The sequence below is a fragment of the Chinchilla lanigera genome, unplaced genomic scaffold (genome assembly GCF_000276665.1).
Source record: "Chinchilla lanigera isolate Chin_1 unplaced genomic scaffold, ChiLan1.0 scaffold00007, whole genome shotgun sequence".
NCBI lineage: Eukaryota > Metazoa > Chordata > Mammalia > Rodentia > Chinchillidae > Chinchilla > Chinchilla lanigera.
Window position 1 is genome coordinate 28,947,469 of NW_004955408.1, and position 6,937 is coordinate 28,954,405.

The following is a 6,937-nucleotide window of genomic DNA, read 5'->3' on the forward strand; positions in this document are numbered from 1 at the left end:
CCTTATGGGCTCAGAGGTGGGGCTTTAGGGAAGTGGCTGGATCATGTGTGTATGATACTGGATCACGGGCACATGATAAATGGACCAGCCCACTGGCTGGTTTAGCGTAGTTGGGGGTGATGAGATTACTGAAGAGGGAAGCCCCACCCTGGGTGTGGATGGCACCAAACAATAGGTTTGTAGCCTGGAAGGAGTATAATAGGAAAGAAGAAAGGCAGGCTGCTGCTTCCTTCCCCCTGCCTGCCACACCATGAATTGTTTCTCCTCTTTGATGTCCCTCTGTCATGATGTCCTGCCTTGGAACCAGCCGACGACGGACTGAAACCACTACAAACTGAGCTAAAATAAACATTTCCTCCTTAATTTGTGGGTATGATGTATTTTGTCCCAACGAGAAAGTAACCAAGACAGTATACAGGACTTTCCAGAATCCTCCACCTCCTCTTGCTTATTTGTGCCCATTTCCTCTCTTATTTGTACCCATTTCCCCGCTTTCATTGAGTGTAGGCTCCACGGGAAGGCAGATGGTGCCACCTCCCACAGTGGAAGCCTGATGGTAGCTTGTCCCACACCATGGCGCTGGGAGTGACCTCAGCTGAGAGCCTTACGCCAGCTTTCAGGCCCTGATGTTCTGAGACCTTGACCCCCAGCTCCCATGGATTCTGGGAGCCCCAAATACAGCTTCCTCTTTTGCTTACTATGGGCAGCCTCTGTGTCAGTAGATTGCAACTCCAGGACTTCACTTGCAACAAGATAAGGGATTATAGTAACAGCAAGAGCAGCTATCACGTTAGCACCGTAACACCAAGAGTACCTTTGTGTTGGGTTCCCAGATAATGAACTTTAGTATTGTACTTCATCCTCACCACACTCCTACAACTGTCCCTATTTCACAGGAAAGGAAACTGCAGATCATATATTTTTGGAGTCTAGCTTAGATCACACAGCTAGAGAGAGGGTCAGCGGGTTCAAACTCTGCAGCGGTTGAGCCCAAAACGTTGTTCATGTCCCTGAATAAGGGGCCATACTGATGGCTTCAGCATGGTGCACGAATGCACACATCAAACCTGTTAAAAATTACTGGGGAGGTTCTGGTCGCAGGTAAGATGAAGTAAACACAGTCCGCTGTGTCTCTCCCCTGAATGCAGCTTAAAACCTGAACTGAACGCATGAATTAGCTCTTTGAAGTCTCTGAAAAGAAGACAATATGTCAGAGTAAGAGCAGTTCAGTGATAAGTCTATTCTTTTTGTTTTCTCCTTCCTGCATCCCTTGGGCTGAATTCAATGCAGCCCAAAACCTTGAAATGAGTATTAACATCAAGACAGAAAGCTCCAGGAAAAACCCTCTGATTTTGGCTGAACAACCAAGAAAGGGTTCTATTGCTCAGAGAGTATACAGAAGTTTCCTATTTTTCTTTTTACTTTTTTTTGTTCTTCTCATTTCCATTCTCCACAACCCCATCCCCCAAGCAGTCGTATGGCACTGCCAGCGGCAGCAAGAACTTGAAACTGCAAGGGAGGGGACCCTTCCTCTGCAGCTGAGGAGGCTGGTCTGTGAGAGTGGGCACCTCCCTGCTGCTTTACCAGCTCTGCTGCCTGGCTTAGACATGAAGTCACAGGAAGTGCACGGTGGAGAGGAAATGCATAAAACCCAGATTTCTGACCTGCAAATGAGGAACTTCAGTGAACTTGAAAGTATGGAGAAGAAAGAGCTGGGAAAAGTGACTCCTTAAATTGTTTGGGAACTCCTAGGATCACCCCCAAACTGTATATGATATGATCCTAACCAGCCAAATTCCTGGCTGGACATAGGGTGGCACACATATGGGACAGCTTGAAAACAGTGCTGCAAAAGCCTTGACAATTGAATTATATTTGTACTACAGCCCATAGGAAGTTAGTAGAAATGAAAGACCTGACCTGGAGCATCACTTGGCTGCTAGTAGAAAAATGCCAAAAATTACTCTGTAAAGGAAGCAGCAGGAAAATCTCAAGGCATTTGGGAAAGCCAGTGCTGAGATGCCTTTGCTAAGATGTCAAGCAAAGACTTTATATCAGCTATTATAAAATGACCCAAATATATAAGGGCAAATGCTTTTGAAATGAAGTTATAAAGTCTCAGCCAAGAAATAAAAAATATCAGGAATAACAAATAGAAATTTAGAACTAGAAAATATACTGACTGAAAATTTTAAAACCTCACCTGCTATGCTCAGTAGAAGAATGGTCACATCATGATAAAGAAAGTTGTCAGTAAGCTTAAAGTTGGACCCATAGAAGTCATCTAATCCAAACAATGGAGAGAAAAAGACTGGGGAAAAATGAACAGAGCCTCCAGGACCTGTAGTGTAACAGTCATTAGATCTTGAAAGGAGAGGGAAGCCGGGCATGGTGGCGCATGCCTGTAATCCCGGGACTTGGGAGGCTGAGGCAGGAAGATCATTGCAAGTTCAAAACCAGCCTGGGCTACAAAGTGAGCTCAAGGCCAGTCTAAACTGCATAGTGAGACCCTGTCTCAAAAAGACAAAAAAACCAAAACAAAAAAACAAAAAAACAAACAAAAACCCTAAAGACAGAGTAAAATCTTGAAAGCAACTAGAGACAAATGAATGACATATTCCCTACAAGGAAACAATGATTCAATGATTGTGCCTTTCTAATTAGAAACCTTGAAGCCAGAGGAAGTAGAAAAACATTCTTAATATGCTGAAAGAAAAAAAACCCTTCAACTCAGGGTTCTTTAGAGGAAATGTCCAGAGGAGTGAAGGTCAAATAAAAACGTTCTCAACTGGAGGAGCGCTAAGAGGATTTGTTCCTGGGAGGCTCATACTAAGTGGAAAGAGGTAATAGTAGAAGGACACTTGAAACATCAGGAATAAATGAAGAATAATAGAAATGGTAAATATTGGGATAAGCCTAATAGATTATATTTCCTCCTGTGGACTCATTATATGTCTGATGGTGGGAAATAGAACTATAATATTGCCTTATTGCATTTTCAATGGGTGTAGCTGTTATATAGAAAGTAAACATAACAGGAAGAGAATAAAGAAACTATACCATGATGAAGTCCTGTACTTCACATGAAATGGTCAAACACAAACTCCGAGACTAGGAAAAGTTAAGTACTGTATGTCTATTGAAGTTCCTACGGCAACCACTTAAAAATCTATTCAGAGAGATATAGTCAAAAATAAAATCTATAAATTAAACTGTATTCACTGGCAAAAACATGCTTGACTTAAACCTTATCTTTTACACAAAAATGAACTCTAGGTTATAGACTTAAAAAAATTGGAAGCAAGCATAGGAAAAAAATCTTCATGATTTGAGAGTAGGCAAAGAGTTCTTAGACATGATATTAAAAGCACAATCCATAAAAGGATAAATTGGACTTCATCAAAATGAAAAACTTCTGCTCCAAGAAAGAGACCGTTAAGAGAGTGAAAAGGCAAGCTACAGACTTGAAGAAGAATCTTTGCAAATTGTATATCTAGTAAAATATTTGTATCTAGAATATATATATATATATTCCTTAAAAACCTATAGAAAGAAAAAAAAAACCCAATTACAAACTGTACAAAAGACTTGAGCACACACTAGACCAAAGAGGATATAGTGTAGCAAACAGCACATGAAAAGGTGTTCCGCATCCTTAGCCATTACAGCAATAATTTACAAATACACACCTGTTAGAACTGATTAAAAAAGAAATCTGACAATATCAGGTGAGGACAAGGATGCAGACGAACTGGAATATACACATTGTTGGAGGAACTGAAAATGACATAGTCTTGAAAACAGTTGCCCAGTTTTTTATAAAGGTAGACATATATGACCTAGCAATCTCATTCTTGGAGAAATGGAAACTCAGATTCCTGTGGAAACCAATGCACAGACATTCACGGTAGCTTTATGAGTGATTGCTGATAACTGGAATAACCAATATGTCCTTCAGAGGATGATAGGGAAATTGTGATACATACACCTAATGGATACTTCTCTGCAGTACAAAGAAACAAACTGTCAATACATGCAACAACCTGACTGAATTTCAAAGGCATTCTTTAAAAAACAAAGCTATAGAGGTAGTAAATGGGTCAGTGATTGTCAGGGGAGTTTTGTAGGGTGGTGGAATTGTTCTAGATCTTTGTTTCTTGTAGTTTTGTTTTGTTTGAGATCTTGATTGTGGTGGTTATATGAATCAATATGTGTGAGAATATTCACAGACCATATGTATATACACAAAAGATAATTCTGCTCTATTTTTTTTTTTTTGATAATTCTGCTCTATTTAAAAAAATAAAACAAAAATATTGTGAAGAATAAAATTACTGAGGACTTAGTCCCTGTTGGGTCTCCAGGAAGTTGTGAGTGTACAAAGATGCATCAGGTAAAGTTTAAATTCTTGGGGCTGGGGATTTAGCTCAGTGGCACAGCGCCTGCCTGGCAAGTGCAAAGTCGTGAGTTCGATTCCTAGAACCAGAAAAAAAAAAAAGAAAAAAAATTCCTGATGGTCTTATAAGCAAAGCCAGTAACCGCTTGCTTGTCAAAGGATGGAAAATAATTGTCACATTCTCCAAGGAAACTTCCCCAGTGAAGTGATACCCTTGTACTAGTTTCCTACTGTAACAAATTACCATAAACTTAAATGTTTAAAACAACACATATTTATTCTCTTACAGTTCGGGAATCCGAACTGGCCCTCACTGGGCTAAAAATCAAGGTGTCAGCCAGGCTGTGTTCCTTCTCGAGAGTCGAAGAGAATCTTGTCTCTTGTCTTTCCCAGCTTTTCAAGGCTGCTTCCAACTTTGTGGGTCTTCCATGGATGGAGTCCCCCCACCCACCCAGGCCGCTCTCTCTCTGGTTCTCACCCTTAGCTTCCCTCTTCCATTTCTAAGGATCCTGTGCTTGTATTGGACACAGCAGGTTCTTTGAGATCATCTCCCCACGTCAAGGCCAGCCGACCTGCGTTGTGAGCTGACTACTGGCACCGCCTAGGGTCCAGGCAGACCGCAGAGGGCAGAGGCACGGTCCTCTACTTTAGACACTAGTCACATGTCCAGGGATTTCTGGGCCACCCTCTCTGCTGACCAGTTGGCTACAAACTCAGGGGCTCTCCCTATCCATCATGTTTGATAATTGGTTACAATAACTCAGAGAACTCAGGGAGACACTCATGATCGCCAGTCAGGACCAGCCGCAGGGGTGGCACCCGGGGTGAGGTCTGGGAGGGTCACACAAAGCTTCCGCTGTTCTGTCCCTGCGGCGTGAGGATATGGCCCCGGCCCATCAACATGAGACAATACGGAGAACTGTGAATCAGAAAAGCTCACTGGAGCTTTGGGGCCAGGGTTTTTAATGCCAACTCAATTGATGGAGTTCACTGAATCACTGACCGCTTGGTTGAACCTCACCTCCAGCCTCCCCGCTCCCCAGATCAGGTAGATATCAGGTGGCTCAAAGCCTCAACCCTCCAATCACAGGGTCGGTCTTTCTGGCATATCCTTTCTGGCATATCCATCCCGGCTCCAGCCACCTCCTTAGCGTAAACTATCAGCACTTCTAGTGCCTTCTCTCTCTGGTCTGGATGCCAGGAGGGAAGCGCCAGGGTGTGACGCCAGGCACGGATTCTGGCGTCAAACAGGCATGAGCTCGTCGCAGCTCTGCTGTTTATGGCTGTGGCCCTGGGCGAGGCACCTCACCTCTCTGTGGCTGCATGAGGTTGGCCCTCTCAACAGTCTTGTCCAGCCCACTTCTCCTTTGCTTTTCTCTGCTGTGGAGCCTGGCAAGCCCAGTTTGCCAATCTCCTTTGTGGCAAATGACACAGATGCAGCCGATGAACTGGCCAGAGGAAATGGACTGTTAGTGAAGGGTGTTCTGGGAGTGGAAAAGGCCCTATAAAAAGGGATGCAGATTTGACTAGATCACAACTTGGCTCTTTTCCTTTTCCTTCTTGCTTTAAATGCCAAATGATGTCAGGAGCAGCAGCAGCCACCTTGTGACTACGAAGGGCAAGCCAGGAGTAACCCTCTGACAAAAACTGGGCAGCAAGATGAAAAGTTCCTCAGCTTCTGAGGCCATTGCTAAGCAATTGGCCCAGTGTCAACAACCAGGGGTGAGCTGGGCGTGGTGGCGCACACATGTAACCCCAGCACTCGGGAGGCTGAGGCAGGAGGATCGTTGAGAGTTCAAGACCAGCCTGGGCTACAAAGTGAGCTCAAGGCCAGCCTGAACTGCATAGCGAGACCTTGTCTCAAAAAAGACAAAACAACAACAAAAAACAACCAGCGGTGGTATTAGTTTGGTATTCTGTTACTTATAGTCAACTATAGTCCCAATTCATATACTACCACCATAGTCATGTTATGTGCCAAGAACTCCTTTAGGTGAAAGCAAAGAGGTGACAGAGATGAGGACCACTTATGTATTTATTTTGCATTTACATTTCAGGGAGAGAAACAATAACTCACATAGACAAGAATATTTCTCAGGGTAAAAAGTACAATTATGAAAAGAAAGAAAATGATGTGACAGAGAGACGGGCTCGGGCTTGAGGGGAAGTCTTCCTGATGGGGGTGTCTGAGGGGGTGGGACTTGAGCTGAGATTCAGGAAGAAGGGCAGGTGGCCGGAGTGCAGTGTGTAAGGGGAGGATGGAGGTGGCCCCAGGTTGCATCACTTGCTGAGTAGAGTGAATTCATTCTTTTAAAAATGTACTTATTTTTGTCTTTTTGAGACAGAGTCTCGCTATGCAGCTCAGGCTGGCCTTGAGCTCACTTTGCAGCCCAGGCTGGCCTCAAATTTGCATCGATCCTCCTGCCCCAGCCTCCCGAGTGCTGGGATTACAGGCGTGCGCCACCACGCCCGGTGAGAGTGAATTCATTCTAAATGCAAAAGGAAGCCGCTGGAGGGCTCTCAGAGGGATTCAAGGCACCA